Source organism: Ambystoma mexicanum, chromosome 5p, assembly GCF_040938575.1.
Source record: "Ambystoma mexicanum isolate Mex_15411 chromosome 5p, UKY_AmexF1_1, whole genome shotgun sequence".
Taxonomy (NCBI): Eukaryota; Metazoa; Chordata; class Amphibia; order Caudata; family Ambystomatidae; genus Ambystoma; species Ambystoma mexicanum.
In genome coordinates, this window is record NC_090930.1 from 288,345,204 (window position 1) to 288,369,155 (window position 23,952).

Sequence of the window (23,952 nt, forward strand, 5' to 3'; positions counted from 1 at the left end):
CTGGGTACGTGTACTTCAGGGTGCGCGAGAAGTTCCACACGCGATTAGCCTGGGTACGTGTACTACGGGGCGCACGGGAAGTTCCACACGCGATTGGCCTGGGTAGGTGTACTTCGGGGTGCGCAGGAAGTTCCACACGCGATTGGCCTGGGTATGCGTACTTCGGGGTGCGCGGGAAGTTCCACACGCAATTGGCCTGGGTACGTGTATTCCGAGGTGCGCGGGAAGATTCACACGCGATTTCAGCAGGGTACGTGTATTTCGGTGGTGCCGGGGAATGCTACACGTGTTGGTCCTCCCAGGTGTTCCCTCTACACCCTCCACGGCCCCTGCAGGCAGCTCACACCACAGGGTACTACCCTGCACCCCTGCTCATGTTCCACAGGCAACCCATCCACCATGGCCATGCCCACCAGCCAACCCACATGTCACCTTGCACTACTGATCACCAACACATGTCTCCCATCACCCCCACCCCCCAGCCACCAGAGGCAGCCTCCACCAGGCCCCCACTCATGTCTCCCACCACCCCCACCTCCCAGCAGTGCAGGGGCAGCCTCCACCAGGCCCCCACTCACGTCTACCACCACCCCCACCCCCCAGCCACCAGGGGCAGCCTCCACCAAGCCCCCACTCATGTCTCCCATCACCCCCACCCACCAGCCACCAGGGGCAGACTCCACCAGGCCCCCACTCATGTCCAACTGATGTCTCCCTGCACCCCCACACCCCAGCCACCAGGGGCAGCCTCCAGCAGGCCCCCACTCATTTCTCCCATCACCCCCACCCCCCAGCCACCAGGTGCAGCCTCCACCAGGCCCCCACTCATGTCCAACTCATGTCTCCCTGCACCCCCACCCCCCAGCCACCAGGGGCAGCCTCCACCAGGCCCCCACTCATGTCTACCACCACCCCCACCCCCCCAGCCACCAGGGGCAGCCTCCACCAGGCCCCCAGCCATGTCTACCACCACCCCCACCCCCTGGCAGTGCAGGGGCAACCTCCACCAGGCCCCCACTCATGTCTAACACCACCCCCACCCCCCAGCCACCAGGGGCAGCCTCCACCAGGCCCCCACTCATGTCTACCACCACCCCCACCCACCAGCCACCAGGGGCAGCCTCCACCAGGCCCCCACTCATGTCTACCACCACCCCCACCCCCCGGCAGTGCAGGGGCAGCCTCCACCAGGCCCCCACTCATGTCTACCACCACCCCCACCCCCCAGCCACCAGGGGCAGCCTCCACCAGGCCGCCACTCATGTCTCCCACCACCCCCACCCCCCAGCAGTGCAGGGGCAGCCTCCACCAGGCCCCCACTCATGTCTACCACCACCCCAACCCCCCAGCCACCAGGGGCAACCTCCACCAGGCCCCCACCCATGTCTACCACCACCCCCACCCCCCAGCAGTGCAGGGGCAGCCTCCACCAGGCCCCCACCCATGTCTACCACCACCCCTACCCCCCCGCAGTGCTGGGGCAGCCTCCACCAGGCCCCCACTCATGTCTACCACCACCCCCACCCCCCAGCCACCAGGGACAGCCTCCACCAGGCCCCCACTCATGTCTACCACCACCCCCACCCCCCAGCCACCAGGGGCAGCCTCCACCAGGCCCCCACTCATGTCTCCCAACACCCCCACCCCCCAGGGGCAGCCTCCACCAGGCCCCCACTCATGCCTACCACCACCCCCACCCCCAGGCACCAGGGGCAGCCTCCACCAGGCCCCCACCCATGTCTACCACCACCCCCACCGCAACCCCCCAGCAGTGCAGGGGCAGCCTCCACCAGGCCCCCACTCATGTCCCCTATCAACCCCACCCCAGCCACCAGGGGCAGCCTCCACCAGGCCCCCACTCATGTCCACTATCACCCCCACCCCCCACCCACCAGGGGCTGCCTCCGCCAGGCCCCAACTCATGTCTCCCTGCACCCCCACTCCACCAGGCCCCCACTCATGCATCCCTGCACCCCACCCCCCAGCCACCAGGGGCAGCCTCCACCAGGCCCCCACCCATGTCTACCACCACCCCCACCCCCCACCCACCAGGGGCAGCCTCCACCAGGCCCCCACCCATGCGTACCACCACACCCACCCCCCAGCAGTGCAGGGGCAGCCTCCACCAGGCCCCCACTCATGATAACCACCACCCCCACCCCCCAGCCACCTGGGGCAGCCTCCACCAGGCCCCCACCCATGTCTACCACCACCCCCCAGCAGTGCAGGGGCAGCCTCCACCAGGCCCCCACCCATGTCTACCACGACCCCCACCCCCCAGCAGTGCAGGGGCAGACTCCACCAGGCCCCCACTCATGTCTACCACCACCCCCACCCCCCAGCCACCAGGGGCAGCCTCCACCAGGCCCCCACTCATGTCTCCCACCACCCCCACCCCCCAGGCCACCAGGTACAGCCTCCACCAGGCCCCCACTCATGTCTACCACCACCCCCACCCCCCAGCCACCAGGGGCAGCCTCCACCAGGCCCCCACTCATGTATCCCACCACCACCACCCCCCCAGCCACCAGGGGCAGCCTCTACCAGGCCCCCACTCATGTCCCCTATCACCCCCACCCCCCAGCCACCAGGGGCAGCCTCCACCAGGCCCCCACACATGTCCCCTATAACCCCCACCCCCCAGCAGTGCAGGGGCAGCCTCCACCAGGCCCCCACTCATGTCTACCACCACCCCCACCCCCAGCCACCAGGGGCAGCCTCCACCAGGCCCCCACCCATGTCTACCACCACCCCCACCCCCCAGCAGTGCAGGGGCAGCCTCCACCAGGCCCCCATTCATGTCTCCCACCACCCCCACCCCCCAGGCCACCAGGGACAGCCTCCACCAGGCCCCCACTCATGTCTCCCACCACCACCACCCCCCCAGCCACCAGGGGCAGCCTCTACCAGGCCCCCACTCATGTCCCCTATCACCCCCACCCCCCAGCCACCAGGGGCAGCCTCCACCAGGCCCCCACTCATGTCCCCTATAACCCCCACCCCCCAGCAGTGCAGGGGCAGCCTCCACCAGGCCCCCACTCATGTCTACCACCACCCCCACCCCCAGCCACCAGGGGCAGCCTCCACCAGGCCCCCACTCATGTCTACCACCACCCCCACCCCCCAGCCACCAGGGGCAGCCTCCACCAGGCCCCCACTCATGTCTCCCACCACCCCCACCCCCCAGGCCACCAGGGACAGCCTCCACCAGGCCCCCACTCATGTCTACCACCACCCCCACCCCCCAGCCACCAGGGGCAGCCTCCACCAGGCCCCCACTCATGTCTCCCACCACCACCACCCCCCCAGCCACCAGGGGCAGCCTCTACCAGGCCCCCACTCATGTCCCCTATCACCCCTACCCCCCAGCCACCAGGGGCAGCCTCCACCAGGCCCCCACTCATGTCCCCTATAACCCCCACCCCCCAGCAGTGCAGGGGCAGCCTCCACCAGGCCCCCACTCATGTCTACCACCACCCCCACCCCCAGCCACCAGGGGCAGCCTCCACCAGGCCCCCACCCATGTCTACCACCACCCCCACCCCCCAGCAGTGCAGGGGCAGCCTCCACCAGGCCCCCATTCATGTCTACCACCACCCCCACCCCCCAGCCACCAGGGGCAGCCTCCACCAGGCCCCCACTCATGTCTCCCACCACCCCCACCCCCAGCAGTGCAGGGGCAGCCTCCACCAGGCCCCCACTCATGTCTACCACCACCCCCACCCCGCAGCCACCAGGGGCAGCCTCCACCAGGCCCCCACCCATGTCTACCACCACCTCCACCCCCTAGCAGTGCAGGGGCAGCCTCCACCAGGCCCCCACTCATGTCTACCACCACCCCCACCCCCCAGCCACCAGGGGCAGCCTCCACCAGGCCCCCACTCATGTCTCCCACCAACCCCACCCCCCAGCAGTGCAGGGGCAGCCTCCACCAGGCCCCCACTCATGTCTACCACCGCCCCCACCCCCCAGCCACCAGGGGCAGCCTCCACCAGGCCCCCACCCATGTCTACCACCACCCCCACCCCCCAGCAGTGCAGGGGCAGCCTCCACCAGGCCCCCACCCATGTCTACCATCACCCCCACCCCCCAGCAGTGCAGGGGCAGCCTCCACCAGGCCCCCACTCATGTCCCCTATCACCCCCACCCCCCAGCAGTGCAGGGGCAGCCTCCACCAGGCCCCCACTCATGTCCCCTATCAACCCCACCCCCAGTCACCAGGGGCAGCCTCCACCAGGCCCCCACTCATGTCCACTATTACCCCCACCACCCACCCACCAGGGGCTGCCTCCACCAGGCCCCCACTCATGTCTCCCTGCACCCCCATCCCCCAGGGGCAGCCTCCACCAGGCCCCCACCCATGTCTACCACCACCCCCACCCCCCAGCCACCAGGGGCAGCCTCCACCACGCCCCCACCCATGTCTACCACCACCCCCACCCCCCAGCAGTGCAGGGGCAGCCTCCACCAGGCCCCCACTCTTGTCTCCCTGCACCCCACCCCCCAGCCACCGGGGGCAGCCTCCACCAGGCCCCCACCCATGTCTACCACCACCCCCACCCCCCAGCAGTGCAGGGGCAGCCTCCACCAGGCCCCCACTCTTGTCTCCCTGCACCCCACCCCCCCAGCCACCAGGGGCAGCCTCCACCAGGCCCCCACCCATGTCTACCACCACCCCCACCCCCCAGCAGTGCAGGGGCAGCCTCCACCAGGCCCCCACTCATGATAACCACCACCCCCACCCCCCAGCCACCAGGGGCAGCCTCCACCAGGCCCCCACCCATGTCTACCACCACCCCCACCCCCCAGCAGTGCAGGGGCAGCCTCCACCAGGCCCCCACCCATGTCTACCATCACCCCCACCCCGCAGCAGTGCAGGGGCAGCCTCCACCAGGCCCCCACTCATGTCCCCTATCACCCCCACCCCCCAGCAGTGCAGGGGCAGCCTCCACCAGGCCCCCACTCATGTCCCCTATCAACCCCACCCCCAGTCACCAGAGGCAGCCTCCACCAGGCCCCCACTCATGTCCACTATAACCCCCACCACCCACCCACCAGGGGCTGCCTCCACCAGGCCCCCACTCATGTCTCCCTGCACCCCCACCCCCCAGCGGCAGCCTCCACCAGGCCCCCACCCATGTCTACCACCACCCTCACCCCCCAGCAGTGCAGGGGCAGCCTCCACCAGGCCCCCACTCTTGTCTCCCTGCACCCCACCCCCCAGCCACTATGGGCAGCCTCCACCAGGCCCCCACCCATGTCTACCACCACCCCCACCCCCCAGCCAGCAGGGGCAGCCTCCGCCACGCCCCCACCCATGTCTACCACCACCCCCACCCCCCAGCAGTGCAGGGGCAGCCTCCACCAGGCCCCCACTCTTGTCTCCCTGCACCCCACCCCCCAGCCACCAGGGGCAGCCTCCACCAGGCCCCCACCCATGTCTATCACCACCCCCACCCCCCAGCCACCAGGGGCAGCCTCCACCAGGCCCCCACCCATGTCTACCACCACCCCCACCCCCCAGCAGTGCAGGGGCAGCCTCCACCAGGCCCCCACTCATGATAACCACCACCCCCACCCCTCAGCCACAAGGGGCAGCCTCCACCAGGCCCCCGCCCATGTCTACCACCACCCCCACCCCCCAGCAGTGCAGGGGCAGCCTCCACCAGGCCCCCAGCCATGTCTACCACCACCCCCACCCCCCAGCAGTGCAGGGGCAGACTCCACCAGGCCCCCACTCATGTCTACCACCACCCCCACCCCCCAGCCACCAGGGGCAGCCTCCACCAGGCCCCCACTCATGTCTCCCACCACCCCCACTCCCCAGGCCACCAGGGACAGCCTCCACCAGGCCCCCACTCATGTCTACCACCACCCCCACCCTCCAGCCACCAGGGGCAGCCCCCACCAGGCCCCCACTCATTACTCCCACCACCACCACCCCCCAGCCACCAGGGGCAGCCTCTACCAGGCCCCCACTCATGTCCCCTATCACCCCCACCCCCCAGACACCAGGGGCAGCCTCCACCAGGCCCCCACTCATGTCCCCTATAACCCCCACCCCCCAGCAGTGCAGGGGCAGCCTCCACCAGGCCCCCACTCATGTCTACCACCACCCCCACCCCCAGCCACCAGGGGCAGCCTCCACCAGGCCCCCACCCATGTCTACCACCACCACCCAGCAGTGCAGGGGCAGCGTCCACCAGGCCCCCACTCATGTCTACCACCACCCCCACCCCCCAGCCACCAGGGGCAGCCTCCACCAGGCGCCCAATCATGTCTCCCACCACCCCCACCCCCAGCAGTGCAGGGGCAGCCTCCACCAGGCCCCCACTCATGTCTACCACCACCCCCACCCCGCTGCCACCAGGGGCAGCCTCCACCAGGCCCCCACCCATGTCTACCACCACCCCCACCCCCAGCAGTGCAGGGGCAGCCTCCACCAGGCCCCCACTCATGTCTACCACCACCCCCACCCCCCAGCCACCAGGGGCAGCCTCCACCAGGCCCCCACTCATGTCTCCCACCACCCCCACCCCCCAGCAGTGCAGGGGCAGCCTCCACCAGGCCCCCACTCATGTCTACCACCGCCCCCACCCCCAGCCACCAGGGGCAGCCTCCACCAGGCCCCCACCCATGTCTACCACCACCCCCACCCCCCAGCAGTGCAGGGGCAGCCTCCACCAGGCCCCCACCCATGTCTACCACCACCCCCACCCCCCAGCAGTGCAGGGGCAGCCTCCACCAGGCCCCCACTCATGTCCCCTATCACCCCCAACCCCCAGCAGTGCAGGGGCAGCCTCCACCAGGCCCCCACTCATGTCTCCCTGCACCCCCACCCCCCAGCCACCAGGGGCAGCCTCCACCAGGCCCCCACCCATGTCTACCACCGCCCCCACCCCCCAGCCACCAGGGGCAGCCTCCACCAGGCCCCCACCCATGTCTACCACCACCCCCACCCCCCAGCAGTGCAGGGGCAGCCTCCACCAGGCCCCCACTCATGTCCCCTATCACCCCCAACCCCCAGCAGTGCAGGGGCAGCCTCCACCAGGCCCCCACTCATGTCTCCCTGCACCCCCACCCCCCAGCCACCAGGGGCAGCCTCCACCAGGCCCCCACCCATGTCTACCACCGCCCCCACCCCCCAGCCACCAGGGGCAGCCTCCACCAGGCCCCCACCCATGTCTACCACCACCCCCACCCCCCAGCAGTGCAGGGGCAGCCTCCACCAGGCCCCCACTCATGATAACCACCACCACCCCCAGCCCCCAGCCACCAGGTGCAGCCTCCACCAGGCCCCCACCCATGTCTACCACCACCCACACCCCCAAGCAGTGCAGGGGCAGCATCCACCAGGCCCCCACTCATGTCTACTACCACCCCCCAGCCACCAGGGGCAGCCTCCACCAGGCCCCCACTCATGTCTCCCACCACCCCCACCCCCCAGCAGTGCAGGGGCAGCCTCCACCAGGCCCCCACTCATGTCTACCACCACCCCCACCCCCCAGCCACCAGGGGCAGCCTCCACCAGGCCCCCACCCATGTCTACCACCCCCCACCTCCCAGCAGTGCAGGGGCAGCCTCCACCAGGCCCCCACCCATGTCTACCACCACCCCCACCCCCCAGCAGTGCAGGGGCAGCCTCCACCAGGCCCCCACTCATGTTTACCACCGCCCCCACCCCCCAGCCACCAGGGGCAGCCTCCACCAGGCCCCCACTCATGTCTCCCACCACCCCCACCCCCCAGCAGTGCCGGGGCAGCCTCCACCAGGCCCCCACTCATGTCTCCCATTACCCCCACCCCCCAGCCACCAGGGGCAGCCTCCACCAGGCCCCCACCCATGTCTACCACCACCCCCACCCCCCAGCAGTGCAGGGGCAGCCTCCACCAGGCCCCCGCTTATGATAACCACCACCCCCAGCCCCCAGCCTCCAGGGGCAGCCTCCACCAGGCCCCCACCCATGTCTACCACCACCCCCACCCCCCAGCAGTGCAGGGTCAGCCTCCACCAGGCCCCCACCCATGTCTACCACCACCCCCACCCCACAGCAGTGCAGGGGCAGCCTCCACCAGGCCCCCACTCATGTCTACCACCACCCCCACCCCCCAGCCACCAGGGGCAGCCTCCACCAGGCCCCCACTCATGTCTCCCACCACCCCACCCCCCAGCCACCAGGGGCAGCCTCCACCAGGCCCCCACTCATGTCTACCACCACCCCCACCCCCCAGCCACCAGGGGCAGCCTCCACCAGGCCCCCACCCATGTCTACCACCACCCCCACCCCCCAGCAGTGCAGGGGCAGCCTCCACCAGGCCCCCACTAATGTCTACCACCACCACCCAGCCACCAGGGGCAGCCTCCACCAGGCCCCCACTCATGCTTCCCACCACCCCCACCCCCCAGCCACCAGGAGCAGCCTCCACCAGGCCCCCACCCATGTCTACCACCACCCCCACCCCCCAGCAGTGCAGGGGCCGCCTCCACCAGGCCCCCACTCATGTCTCGCATCACCCCCACCCCCCAGCCACCAGGGGCAGCCTCCACTAGGCCCCCACTCATGTCTACCACCACCCTCACCCCCCAGCAGTGCAGGGGCAGCCTCCACCAGGCCCCCACTCATGTCTACCACCACCCCCACCCCTCAGCCACCAGGGGCAGCCCCCACCAGGCCCGCACTCATGTCTCCCAATACCTCCACCCCCCAGCCACCAGGGGCAGCCTCCACCAGGCCCCCACCCATGTCTACCACCACCCCCACACCCCAGCAGTGCAGGGGCAGCCTCCACCAGGCCCCCACTCATGTCCCCTATCACCCCTACCCCCCAACCACCAGGGGCAGCCTCCACCAGGCCCCCACTCATGTCCCCTATCACCCCCACCCCCCAGCAGTGCAGGGGCAGCCTCCACCAGGCCCCCACTCATGTCCCCTATCACCCCCACCCCCCAGCAGTGCAGGGGCAGCCTCCACCAGGCCCCCACTCATGTCTCCCTTCACCCCATCCCCCAGCAGTGCAGGGGCAGCCTCCACCAGGCCCCCACTCACGTCTACCACCACCCCCAACCCCCAGCCACCAGGGGCAGCCCCCACCAGCCCCCCACCCATGTCTACCAACACCCCCACCCCCCAGCCAACAGGGGCAGCCTCCACCAGGCCCCCACCCATGTCTACCACCACCCCACCCCCCAGCAGTGCAGGGGCAACCTCCACCAGGCCCCCACTCATGTCTACCACCACCCCCACCCCCCAGCCACCAGGGGCAGCCTCCAGCAGGCACCCACCCATGTCTACCACCACCCCCACCCCCCAGCAGTGCAGGGGCAGCCTCCACACCCATGTCTACCACCACCCCCACCCCCCAGAAGTGCAGGGGCAGCCTCCACCAGGCTCCCACCCATGTCTACCACCTCCCCCACCCCCCAGCCACAAGTGGCAGCCTCCACCAGGCCCCCACCCATGTCTACCACCACCCCCACACCCCAGCAGTGCAGGGGCAGCCTCCACCAGGCCCCCACTCATGTCCCCTATCACCCCCACCCCCCAACCACCAGGGGCAGCCTCCACCAGGCCCTCACTCATGTCCCCTATCACCCCCACCCCCCAGCAGTGCAGGGGCAGCCTCCACCAGGCCCCCACTCATGTCCCCTATCACCCCCACCCCCCAGCAGTGCAGTGGCAGCCTCCACCAGGCCCCCACTCATGTCTCCCTTCACCCCCATCCCCCAGCAGTGCAGGGGCAGCCTCCACCAGGCCCCCACTCATGTCCCCTATCACCCCCACCCCCCAGCAGTGCAGGGGCAGCCTCCACCAGGCCCCCACTCATGTCTCCCTTCACCCCATCCCCCAGCAGTGCAGGGGCAGCCTCCACCAGGCCCCCACTCACATCTACCACCACCCCCAACCCCCAGCCACCAGGGGCAGCCCCCACCAGCCCCCCACCCATGTCTACCACCACCCCCACCCCCCAGCCAACAGGGGCAGCCTCCACCAGGCCCCCACCCATGTCTACCACCACCCCACCCCCCAGCAGTGCAGGGGCAACCTCCACCAGGCCCCCACTCATGTCTACCACCACCCCCACCCCCCAGCCACCAGGGGCAGCCTCCAGCAGGCACCCACCCATGTCTACCACCACCCCCACCCCCCAGCAGTGCAGGGGCAGCCTCCACACCCATGTCTACCACCACCCCCACCCCCCAGAAGTGCAGGGGCAGCCTCCACCAGGCTCCCACCCATGTCTACCACCTCCCCCACCCCCCAGCCACAAGTGGCAGCCTCCACCAGGCCCCCACCCATGTCTACCACCACCCCCACACCCCAGCAGTGCAGGGGCAGCCTCCACCAGGCCCCCACTCATGTCCCCTATCACCCCCACCCCCCAACCACCAGGGGCAGCCTCCACCAGGCCCTCACTCATGTCCCCTGTCACCCCCACCCCCCAGCAGTGCAGGGGCAGCCTCCACCAGGCCCCCACTCATGTCCCCTATCACCCCCACCCCCCAGCAGTGCAGTGGCAGCCTCCACCAGGCCCCCACTCATGTCTCCCTTCACCCCCATCCCCCAGCAGTGCAGGGGCAGCCTCCACCAGGCCCCCACTCACGTCTACCACCACCCCCAACCCCCAGCCACCAGGGGCAGCCCCCACCAGGCCCCCACCCATGTCTACCACCACCCCCACCCCCCAGCCACCAGGGGCAGCCTCCACCAGGCCCCCACCCATGTCTACCACCACCCCCAGCAGTGCAGGGGCAGCCTCCACCAGGCCCCCACTCATGTCTACCACCACCCCCACCCCCCAGCCACCAGGGGCAGCCTCCACCAAGCCCCCACCCATGTCTACCACCACTCCCAACCCCCAGCAGTGCAGGGGCAGCCTCCACCAGCCCCCATCCATGTCTACCACCACCCCCACCCCCCAGAAGTGCAGGGGCAGCCTCCACCAGGCTCCCACTCATGTCTACCACCTCCCCCACCCCCCAGCCACCAGGGGCAGCATCCACCAGGCCCCCACTCATGTCTCCCACCACCCCACCCCCCAGCCACCAGGGGCAGCCTCCACCAGGCCACCACTCATGTCTACCACCACCCCCACCCCCCAGCCACCAGGTGCAGCCTCCACCAGGCCCCCACTTATGTCTACCACCACCCCCACCCCCCAGCAGTGCAGGGGCAGCCTCCACCAGGACCCACTCATGTCCCCTATCACCCCCACCCCCCAGCCACCAGGGGAAGCCTCCACCAGGCCCCCACTCATGTCTACCACCACCCCCACCTCCCAGCCACCAGGGGCAGCCTCCACCAGGCCCCCACTCATGTCTCCCACCACCCCACCCCCCAGCAGTGCAGGGGCAGCCTCCACCAGGCCCCCACTCATGTCCCCTATCACCCCCACCCCCCAGCCACCAGGGGCAGCCTCCACCAGGCCCCCACTCATGTCCCCTATCACCCCCACCCCCCACCCCAGCCACCAGGGGCAGCCTCCACCAGGCCCCCACTCATGTCCCCTATCACCCCCACCCCCCAGCAGTGCAGGGGCAGCCTCCACCAGGCCCCACTCATGTCTCCCATCACCCCACCCCCCAGCAGTGCAGGGGCAGCCTCCACCAGGCCCCCACTCATGTCTACCACCACCCCACCCCCCAGCCACCAGGGGCAGCCTCCACCAGGCCCCCACTCATGTCTACCACCACCCCCACCCCCCAGCAGTGCAGGGGCAGCCTCCACCAGGCCCCCACTCACGTCTACCACCACTCCCACCCCCCAGCCACCAGGGGCAGCCTCCACCAGTCCCCCACTCATGTCTACCACCACCCCCACCCCCCAGCAGTGCAGGGGCAGCCTCCACCAGGCCCCCACTCATGTCTACCACCACCCCCCAGCCACCAGGGGCAGCCTCCACCAGGCCCCCACTAATGCCTCCCACCACCCCCACCCCCCAGCCACCAGGGGCAGCCTCCACCAGGCCCCCACCCATGTCTACTACCACCCCCACCCCCCAGCAGTGCAGGGGCAGCCTCCACCAGGCCCCCACTCATGTCTCCCATCACCCCCACCCCCCAGCCACCAGGGGCAGCCGCCACCAGGCCCCCACTCATGTCTCCCACCACCCCCACCCCCCAGCCACCAGGGGCAGCCTCCACCAGGCCCCCACTCATGTCTCCCACCACCCCCACCCCCCAGCCACCAGGGGCAGCCTCCACCAGGCCCCCACCCATGTCTACCACCACCCCCACACCCCAGCAGTGCAGGGGCTGCCTCCACCAGGCCCCCACTCATGTCCCCTATCACCCCCACTCCCCAGCAGTGCAGGGGCAGCCTCCACCAGGCCCCCACTCATGTCTCCCATCACCCCCACCCCCCAGCAGTGCAGGGGCAGCCTCCACCAGGCCCACACTCACGTCTACCACCACCCCCACCCCCCAGCCACCAGGGACAGCCTCCACCAGGCCCCCACTCATGTCTCCCATCACCCCCACCCCCCAGCCATGCGATTTCCCTGGGTACGTGTACTTCGGGGTGCGCGTGAACTTCCACACGCGATTGGCCTGGGTACGTGTACTTCGGGGTGTGCGTGAACTTCCACACGAGATTGGCCTGGGTATGTGTACTACGGGGTGTGCGGGAGGTTCCACACACGATTGGCCTGGGTACGTGTACTTCGGGGTGCGCGTGAACTTCCACACACGATTGGCCTGTGTATGTGTACTACGGGGTGCACATGAAGTTCCACACGCGATTGGCCTGGGTACGTGTACTACGGAGTGCGTGGGAGGTTCCACACGCGACTGGGCCTGTGAGAGTGGGGTACATGTATTCCAGCGGTGGGCGGGAATATTTACCCGCAACTGGGCCTGGGAGAGCCTGCTACGTGTATTCCTGGGGTGGGCGGGAAGATTCACACGTTCGCCTACGACATGCCGAAAAATAAATGGTCCAGTCCTGAAACACGTACGCCAGCATGAAGCAGGCGTACGTCGACCCGCGCAGCATAAAAGTGCACGCAAACAACAAACAAGCTCATACGCCAGGATGAATATACCGTTCCTAGCAGCAGTCGCCGTGGGTTACCAAAGGAGGAGGAGGAGGATAGTGAGGGCCCGAATTTTCACTCCCAGAACCAGCCTTTTTGGGATGCCTGATGACCAGGTGTATGGGAGGTACAGGTTTCTACCACACATAATACTGGACCTGGTCAGTGAGTGGGAGGATGACCTCACATCACCCACCCTGTGCTCCCAAGAACTCAGCCCCCTGGAGAAGGTCCTCAATGTACTGCACTTCTTGGCCACAGGATCATTTCACCGGACAAGTGCCATAGTGGGTGGGGTGTCACAGGCCACGCAGTCACGCTGCCTACACCAGGTCTTGAACATCATCACTGCACGCCCATCAGTCCGTGGGCACATATACCTGCCCAGGTCACCTGCAGAAAGGCAGGCTGCCACCCTCGATTTCTACGGTGTGGCACAATTCCCAAAAGTGCTAGGTGCCATTGACTGCACCCATGTGGCACTACGTCCCACCAGGGCATCTGAGCACATCTATAGGAACCGCAAGCACTGGCATTCCATCAACGTGCAGGTAGTATGTAATGCTAAGGGAATCATCACCTCAGTATATGCCAACTATCCAGGGTCCACCCACGACAGCTTAATTTACCGAATGTCTACCCTAAGCCGGGACCTAGAAGCTGGGCGGCATGGCGATACATGGCTGCTTGGTGAGTATGAATGCCACTGCAAATGCATGAATGTCAGATGCAGAGTTATGTCACTACCCCACTAATGATACCCATCACCTCCTCACCAGGGGACAGTGCCTACCCTCTGAGCACCCACATAATGACGCCAATTCGGAACCCCATCACGCCTCCAGAGGTAAGATATAACACAGCCCATATTGCAACCCGGGGCATAGTGGAGCGCACATTCGGAGTGCTCAAGTCACGCTTTCGCTCCCTTGACCGTTCTGGCGGGCAGCTGTTATATGCGCCCCCAGTAGTGTGCAGGGTCATAGTGGCAGCATGTGTCCTGCACAATGTTGCAACACACCAACCACATGCACGCCCGCTGCGCATGGGAGGGGAGAGGGCACGGGGTGAGGCAGCCCGTACGCAGCTGGTGGCTAATTACTTCACATAGAAATCACACCCCAGTGGAGTGCACACAGGCCTGGCACATACCATCTGATAAGCAATGATGACTCGACCTGACAATTAAGACGAACAAAGGGACAGTCAACTGTCAGAACCATAGCAGCCTGAGATTGTTCATGTGGAAGTGTCATAATATGTGCATCCCTACCTACACAAACACCACCAATGCAGTGTCATCAAAAGACACTTCCATGCTGCAGAAATGAATACCCACTCGCAAAATACTACATGAAAACAGTGCCATGTCACCCAACCCTTCCCCGGCACGGCCACACAACACACCATGGCATGTCATGCAATGTGAGACGAAAGAAATTAATCCCCACAACATGCCCCAAGTGTCACCAGCTACAGTGTCCCTAATGGAAACATGTCCACACATGAAATGCTCACAGTAATGCAGGACCTACAACCCACATTACCAAATACTTACCAAGAATACCAATCACCTACACAACCTCCAACCTACCTTAAACATGACATTACAGACTTAAAAATTTGCTAGCCTCACTACCTGATGATGACAGCCCTCCGAACACTTCCAAGTATACAGTGTTAGCGCCACAACAGAGTGTAGGTGCACTGCTTACAACATGGACTCCAGTTCCAAGGTGGACCGCATTGTGAAGACATGAGGAATGGACCTGCAAATTAGGAGGATGAGATGGATGCAGAGGCACATATCAATACACCATGCAGTGTACAATACAACAACAATATGCACTATGAATGTATACACAGTATTGACTACAGACTGCCCACACAGCTCATGGGAGTCCAATGTCACCATGTACGTCAATGTCACTTGGGCACACCCTTTGCAAGTCCATGGAAACGGGAAGCAGGAGGGGTGTGTGTGACAAAAACCCAAGCATCTGAACCAAATCCATGACAAGCCTGCATGTGCCCAGCCACAATGCAGCGTATGCCCACGGGAGCCACACAAGGCAACATACTGTCCCAAAAAAAAAAAAAGGCCATTAATGGGCCCGGAGGGGTGGGGGAGGCCTACCAGGAGGTCCGAGGACAGGGTGCATACCAAAACCCACCTGTGTGGATCTTGCGAAAAAAAACACCTCCATGGGCTCATAGCCTACACAACTACCCTATTGTGGGAGTATCACTGCTGTCGCTCTCCTCACCCTCTGCAGCTGCATCAGGAGGTGGTGGCACTATGGGAGGCAGCCCATGCAAAGCCCTAGTCTGTTCCTCCATGGCTGCAAGCATGCGGGTGTGGTAGGTCTCGTTCTGGAGGATAAGTGTGCGGAGGTCCCCATGCAACAACTCACGGGATGCCCGGACCTTCGCCCCAGTTGCCTGCATCTCAGCTGAGAACGTACGGGTGAGACGCTCCAGCTGCTGTTCTGTCCTTCTGTTTGTTGAATCCTCAAGCTCAACAAGAGTCGTCCTGAGGTGAAGGAGTTCCACCCTCAGGGCTTCCCTGTGGCCCTGGGACTCTATGGAGATGGCTTCCTGCAGAGTCGCCAGTGCCGCACGCCTGTCCCTGTCGGACGCCAACATGTCCTCCCTGTGTGACTGGCAGATGGAGTCGGTTGCCTGCTGTAGTCGCTCCATCAGCCTTTCGGGAGGGACAATGGAAGTGGCCACCCTATCCATGGCCTGAGCCATCATCTCTGATGATGCTGCCTGTTGGGTTGCCATACCGTATATGGATTGCTCCCATGCGGTATTGCCAGGTGGCTGACGGCCACCAGGTCGGCGGGCATCACATCTGTCTGGGGCAAGGCGAACTGCACCTTGCTGTGCCTGAGGCTGCAGGACTGCATTCCCCCTCTGATCTGCTGGCCCAGGAACAGGATCAGATGTCGCGGAGTGTGACCCTGCATCCGTAACCACCAAAGGCGTACCTGCCAACACTGACATCCCCATTGAGGGTTCTAACCCTGGTGCAGGTGGGTCGGACAGAACAGAATCCCTCCCAGGAACACTCACCTGCGACAGCACATAGGTCTCATCATCCGAATCGACACCTGAATACAGCTCGGGGGAGGTGCAGCCAGAGACACCCCTTGAGAGCACGACCTGCAGCAGTTGTGGGTTCTCACCCACCACCACACCACGTCCCTCACTGGTGGTCGGTCGGCCCTCAGACCCCTCCTGGGTCTGCACCATCTCCACAACCCCAGCAGTATCAAGTGCGTCATCCCCTGCAAAGACATAAAAGAAAGCAAATGGAAACAGGCATTAGCACTATGGCACACAATTTGGGCTGAGAGGCTACAGAAACAGTACTTGATTGACACATGTCCAACATGACTAAAACCCTCCCATGCATGCACCGTCACTGCGTGTGATGGGGAGGCAGATGGCACACATTGATGACACCAAGATGGAAGATGAACACATTTGCTGCATGCTGCCTAGCAGTGGCATCACACATTGGCCAGTGACCGGCAGGTCAAATACACATGCCATACACATGCCATCACACAGATGGCATGTACCCTAGCCATGAAGTGAAGAGGGAGAGGAGGTCACCAATTGTTCATTCAGTCCAGTTTGCTCATATAATTGATCTTTTCATTGAAATGGTTCAAATGTTTGACCTGCAGCTGCCAGTCCAAAATGGTCCTATAGCACAGGGACATGTCTAAACTGATCATGTCCAGGAAACTAAGCCAGTCCACTGTACCATAGCCATGTCATACATGTGACAATAGGACTGAGAAATCCCGAGTAAAAGTGGTGGTATACAAACAATCTGCCTGAATAAACAGAGGTAAATAAGCAACAATGTTGTGGCAAGATGACACTCCAAGAGCAACTGGCGTGGTGTTGGGCTGGATGTCTAATGTTGGCAGAAGGGATGCTGCTATACCCAAATGCTGGTGCCAAGAAAGTATAGGAAGAGGCACATGGGTGACCCGAACCACTCAGGCACATACACCCTCACCTGGCACCCAAACAGAAGCCCTCCCACACACACCATGCACATGGATGACACACACATACATGTGCACTCACCGGACAATGCCTCGCAATCTGCCAGTTCTCACACTTTCTGGATCTGTTCCTCCGTGACGTAGGTCCCAGCAACCTGCTCATGTGGAGTGAGTTCTATGTCGTCTGCTGGAGACCCACCTCCAGTCATTAGAGTTGCGGCATGACTTGAGGCCAGCTTATTCTTTGCCCTGCGCTTCAGGTCATTCCAGCGCTTGTAGCATTCATTAGCTGTGCGCCTCACGATTCCAAGGGCACTTATGATGTCCGCAATGGTCTGCCAGTGTGCCTGACGTTGTGCAGGTGTGGTCTTGGATCCTGCAACAATCACCATTTCGCGGTCATGTGCAGACACATACTCTACAAGTGCATTCAGTTCAGCCTCACTGTCTGGGGCATCAGCCTCTACTGGACAAGCACTCGTCCTCTTCCGCTTGGAAGGTGGTGGGGATCCTGGGTGTCCTAAGCCGCTCTGGACACTAGGGGCAGGAGCGTGGGATTGCACACTCAGCATGGGAGTTGGTGCAAGCATTAGCTCAAGTGTGATGGTGTCAGGGGGAATGTCAGCATGATGGACTTGGCCGACACTGTCCTGGCTGGGTGTGTGAGAGGTGGGGTGGATGGAGCCGCAGCTGCCCCTGCAGCCTCCCCAGCCTGCCTACGCGGGGCAGCAGATGACTTGGCTGCCCCTGATCCACGTGGCCTGATGACACCAACGTGCACCGGCGCACCTGGCCTAGACCTGCTGACCTGGAAGTCAGCCATGGAGTCACCCTGTGCCAGGTCTGGTTCCACAGTGGGCTGGTCCAACAAGGGCTGAGCATGGATGGTGTCAGCCACGTTAACCTCAACCAGGGGGGGGGGCATGGGTGTCCCTGACTGCTCCTCAACACATGGGGGGCTAGGGGCATCCTGCAAGTCACGGCCACGTCCCCTACTGGATCCACCACGGCCACCATTTGGGGCTCGGCCACCTTTGCCACCCTTACGGCTTGGTCTCCTCCCAGCCATGGCACTGATGTTATTGTGCGTATGGGAGTCGATGTGAACTATTGTCCTGGGCAATTGGGGGTCAAAGGGGTTGGGTACCAGATGGTAATCGTACCCTAGTGCTCTAGCAAGGCTGTATGTCACCCCTGGGGAAAGATGACGGGTCACACAACGGATAGGCACCCCAAAAAAGGGAAGTAAGGTGCATGCAACCCCTCCTAGACCACGTGCGTGGAAAAATAAACCTGCACTACGCTGTGGCACCCAGAAACACAAGAATGAACGTATGCGTGTCACACGCAGCCTAGAATGACCTCTGAAGGGGTACGCGACACACGGGGCAAGCACAGATGTAAAATACGTGCACGACTCACCATCTGCCAGGAACAAAAGCGTGAAAAATATGCGCGTGTGCGCGTTGGCAACACCCCCGCCAAAAGAAGAATTGTACGCTGTCTGAGGAGACAGGACAACAGTAGAAGGGAATGCTGTTTGAGGAAACAGGCCCAGGAAAAAGAGGAAAAGAGAAAAAGCTGTCAGAGGTAACAGGGAGTACGAACTGGAAACGCCGTGAAGTAAATCGCGTGTGAACCGACAAGAAGTACAGATTTCACCCACTCGCTCTCCACCAATAGCACGTACAAGGAAATGGCGTTCTACACGTACCTTTTATACACACGTCACAGACGCGCATACGCGATGAGGCCATTTCCACCAATTACGCGCTTTGACACTCGGACGTGTATCTCTTCATTTTTACACGCGCCATTCTCTACGGCCATGCGCGTGACATAACAGCTGCGCCTGGTGGCCTTTGGGCCAATGAAATCGCATATGCGAGCACACGTGGTAAAACTGCACGTCCGAGTGTCATCGCGTGTAATCGGAGGGAATTGAGCGTACCCGCGATTGGCCTGGGTATGTGTATTTCTGGGGTGCGTAGGAACTTTCACACACGATTGGTGGAAATCCACGTGTGCTCTGACATCACGTGTAATGAGGGAAACACCTGCGCGCGTCACGTCACAGACGCGCTTACGCGCTAAGGGCCTTTGGTCCAATGAAATCGCATATGCGTGCTGCGCGCTTACGCGCTAAGGGCCTTTGGTCCAATGAAATCGCATATGCGTGCTGACGTGCATATGCGCTAAGGGCCTTTCCTCGATTTACACGCAGACGTGCAGGATTTTCACGTGCCAAATCACTCCGTATCAAGCTGGCCACGCGTAAGCACATGGAAGACCACGCTCCTGCCCAGAAGGCCGAATTACTGCCCCCCAGAGCCCAGAGCACGCTCCCACCTGCCATCTGCTGCTGCCTGACTGCCTCCTGCCCACATGCCCTGCCATTTGCTGCCTGCACATCAGCCAGGGGTGCTGTTGCTGTGACCACCCCTGCTGGAACCGAAGACTCCCGACTGGGATTCCATCGCTCCACAGCCCAGCCCCAGGACCCAGTTGCCCACCCACTCCTGCCTCTGGGGATGTCATGTCGGGCACTGCAACATCTGGCACCACTGACAACCCCTGGCCAGAGAGGCAGAGGGGCACCAGCTTCAGTGCCAGGGAAGTTGGTGTCCTGGTGGAGCAAGTCCTGGGGCAGTATGATGCCCTCTACGGAAGTGTGCGCGCCGACAAGGAAGGACGGACTCGGATCTGGACAGACATTGTGACTGCCATCAACGCGGAGGGGGTGGCAGTCCGCGACTTCCAACATGTCAAGAAGCGCTGGGACGACTTCAGGTCCAGGACCCTGAACAAGGCCCGGCGCCTCTTGAAGGCAGCGGACGCTAAGGGGCGCCGGGGCCACTTGTCGGAAGATCAGATGAGGGTCCTGGAACGCATATCCTCAGTGCTCCACGTCCAGGTCCTTGAGAGGCAGACACGTCTGAAGTCGAGCGGTAAGTGTACATGCATCATGATTGTAAGCTGTGCGTGTGGTGATGTGCCAGTAGTATGCTGGTTGCACATCTGTTTGTATGGGGCCGAGTATGGGTGGGGGTGTACAGGACCGTGAGGCTAACACATGCGAGGGCTGTCATGTGTGAGACATGGATGGTGCTTGTGTGTGTAGGCTTGCATGCCAAATGCAGTTGTGTGGGCACACATGTTTGGATCAATGTGTATGTAAGTGGGCATGTTCGTGATGTCACGCATGTATGTTGTTTTCAGCTGCATGTATCAGCACTGTGTACATATGCATGTGTGTGTATTTGACAAGGGTGCAACAGTGAGGCAACATGGCTGCATGTGACAGCGGGATGTGGAAGCCTGATTGGCAGATGTGACATGGATGCCCATCGGAACACTGTGACAGTTGGCTGAGGTGTACACATGCATGCAAGTGTGGTGGTGTGCGTACATGTGTAGTGCACTCCCTGTGTTGCATGTGATGTCTGGCTCACCTTTGCCTGCTCATGCTGTTGTATGTGTATGGATGGTGCTGGCAGTTGCGATGTGGCTGTGGTATGGCTCATGTGTGCAAGTTGAAATGACATGTGTGTTGCCGATTGTGGTGCCATGTCTGAGGTTTGCCAATGCCACTCATGTGCAACTGTCATGTGTGTATGTGTCCATTGTACAGTGCCCTGATGCCTGTGTTTTATTTCTCCCTGTCTGCAGCGTCAACTGATGAAGAGGGCGGAGAAGGTGCTGTGGAGCACAGCGGCGGGGATCGCACCGCCAGCCGGAGACGCAAGGCCTGGCTCTCCTCCCAGGTTGTCATCTCGTCGGGGAGTGAGGAGTCCGGTGCCGCGTCCCAGGGCGCAGCTGCCGGGGGAAGGTCCAAGAGGCGGTTGTCGGAGTTGGACTCCTCGGCAGCAGAAGGGGCAGCTGGGACCCCACAGGGCCCAACGGGGGAAGATGGCACGGAATCATCCAGGTTGGTGGGGGGTTTGGTGGAGGAGGAGGCCATGCAAGCAACAGAGACGTGGTCTGGAGGTGGGGATTCCACTGGTGCTAGTGGTGCAGTGCAGGACCAGGGACAGTAGGCAGCACAGGTCACTGCGGAGGTGCCTGTGTGCAATCCTGTCCCTGATCCTGTCACTGTATCATCTTGCACCAGCAGGGATGCCTACGTCCAGACCCGTTTTCAGGCAGGGGATGAGCTAACGACAACTGGCCTTCCTCTGCCTGCGGACGTGGCTATCCAGGTCCGGGTTGAGCCTGTCCTGACTTGTGTGGCGTTGCGTCAACGGGCCATGCGAGGTGACCTGCAGTCTTTTCATGAGGAGACTGCACGTCATCTCGAATGGCTCGTTGACCGCGTCGGCCTACTGGGACAGGTCACCCAGGCCGGATTCCTCCGTTTGATGGGGCTTGCTCAGACCCCCTCCTCAACTGAACCCCCTATCCGCCAGTCGTCCTCTGTGCCATCTTCCCACCCATCAGTCACCTTGGTGCCCTGTGGAGCTGCCTCTGACGGTGCGGCCAGGCTGGTGGAGGAGGCATCCCTGCCACAGTTGGGAGTCGGACGTCCAGAAGGGGTGGCCACATCAACGACTGCACCCCAGCCAGCGGAGGATGTGCAGGCAGCAGGAGGCAGTGCACGGGCAGAGGCACAGCAGCAGCAGCAGCAACGTGGTGGGAGCCATGATGGCTCGGGGCCTTCGACATCGGAGGGGCAGGCATCGGCTGGAGGGCAGGAGGACCCAGGACGGGAAGTGTCTTCCGTGTGGCAGCGGTTGGGCCACGCCATAGATTGCCTCGAGGCAATCCGCAGGGAGTTTGGGGGAACATGTGGACGGCCCTGCGGACCTTCGGGGCCATGGGGGAGGAGCACCTCCGGGACATTGAGCAGGAGTTCGATGATGCCCTGGCCCGGAACATCCCGAAGTGAGCCGTCGGAGTAGCCCTCTGCCCTTGTAAATAGTTTTATAGTTAGTGTTAGGTTTCCTTTGGTTTAGCTTTTTTTTTGGTCCTTTTGGACAATGGGCCGCATTTTTGTATATAGTTATTTTTTTTAGGTAGTGTTATTAGATAGGTTTCATTTCTTCGGTTGGGATCATGGACCCTGGATAGTTTATCTGTACATAGTTGACTTTTGGATTTTCAATTTTTATTATGATTTCGCAATGGAGCAACGGTTTTCGATTTTAATGTTCCATTGCATTTACTTTTGTGGACTGTGACTTTGGACACCTTTCCTTTGCATTATGATTTGTGGTTTAGCATTATTTCACGGACCTGCTGTTGTTTTTTTTAAAAATTTCTATTATTGTTTGTTTATTTTTGAATCAATTTATGTTGCTTTTAATACATATTTTCTCGTCAAAGTTCAATGTGTAGTATCATCTCATTGGTTTCATGCATATCATGATATGGGTTTTGACATTCACTGACACCCATTCTCATGAGTGGGAGCCTGGTGTGTTCATTTCCAAACTTGCAATTGGGCTTCTGTCATGTTTTTGCCATTTCTAAGTGGGTGGATGCAATACTCGGGTGGGTGTTAGCCATTTGGAGGCTGACCATAAGGGCCAGGGATCTACATTGTGATGAAATGTTGGCTGGGAGACATGAGTGGTGTCCTGGTGGAGGCTGCCCCTGCACTGCTGGGGGGTGGGGGTGATGGGAGACATGAGTGGGGGCCTGGTGGAGGCTGCCCCTGCACTGCTGGGGAGTGGGGGTGGTGGTAGACATGGGTGGGGGCCTGGTGGAGGCTGCCCCTGCACTGCTGGGGGGTGGGGGTGGAGGTAGACATGAGTGGGGGCCTGGTGGAGGCTGCCCCTGCACTGCTGGGGGGTGGGGGTGATAGGGGACATGAGTGGGGGCCTGGTGGAGGCTGCCCCTGGTGGCTGGGTGGTGGGGGTGCAGGGAGACATGAGTGGGCGCCTGGTGGAGGCTGCCCCTGCACTGCTGGGGGTGGGGGTGGTGGTAGACATGAGTGGGGGCCTGGTGGAGGCTGCCCCTGTTGGCTGGGGGATGGGGGTGGTGTGAGACATGAGTGGGGGCCTGGTGGAGGCTGCCCCTGGTGGCTGGGGGGAGGGGGTGCAGGGAGACATGAGTGGGGGCCTGGTGGAGGCTGCCCCTGCACTGCTGGGGGTGGGGGTGATGGGAGACATGAGTGGGGGCCTGGTGGAGGCTGCCCCTGGTGGCTGGGGGGTGGGGGTGATAGGGGACATGAGTGGGGGCCTGGTGGAGGCTGCCCCTGCACTTCTGGGGGATGGGGGTGATAGGGGACATGAGTGGGGGCCTGGTGGAGGCTGCCCCTGGTGGCTGGGGGGTGGGGGTGCAGGGAGACATGAGTGGGGGCCTGGTGGAGGCTGCCCCTGCACTGCTGGGGGATGGGGGTGGTGGTAGAGATGAGTGGGGGCCTGGTGGAGGCTGCCCCTCGTGGCTGGGGGTTGGGGGTGGTGGGAGACATGAGTGGGGGCTTGGTGGAGGCTGCCCCTGGTGGCTGGGGGTGTGGGTGGTGGGAGACATGAGTGGGGGTCTGGTGGAGGCTGCCCCTGCACTGCTGGGGGGTGGGGGTGCAGGGAGACATGAGTGGGGGCCTGGTGGAGGCTGCCCCTGGTGGCTGGGGTGTGGGGGTAGTGGGAGACATGAGTGGGGGCCTGGTGGAGGCTGCCCCTGCACTGCTGGGGGGTGGTGAGAGACATGGGTAGGGGCCTGGTGGAGGCTGCCCCTGGTGGCTGGGGAATGGGGGTGGTGGGAGACATGAGGGGGGGGCCTGCTGGAGACTGCCCCTGCACTGCTGGGGGTGGGGGTGGTGGGAGACATGAGTGGGGGCCTGGTGGAGGCTGCCCCTGCACTGCTGGGGGGTGGGGGTGAGAGGGGACATGAGTGGGGGCCTGGTGGAGGCTGCCCCTGGTGGGTGGGTGGTAGGGGTGATAGGGGACATGAGT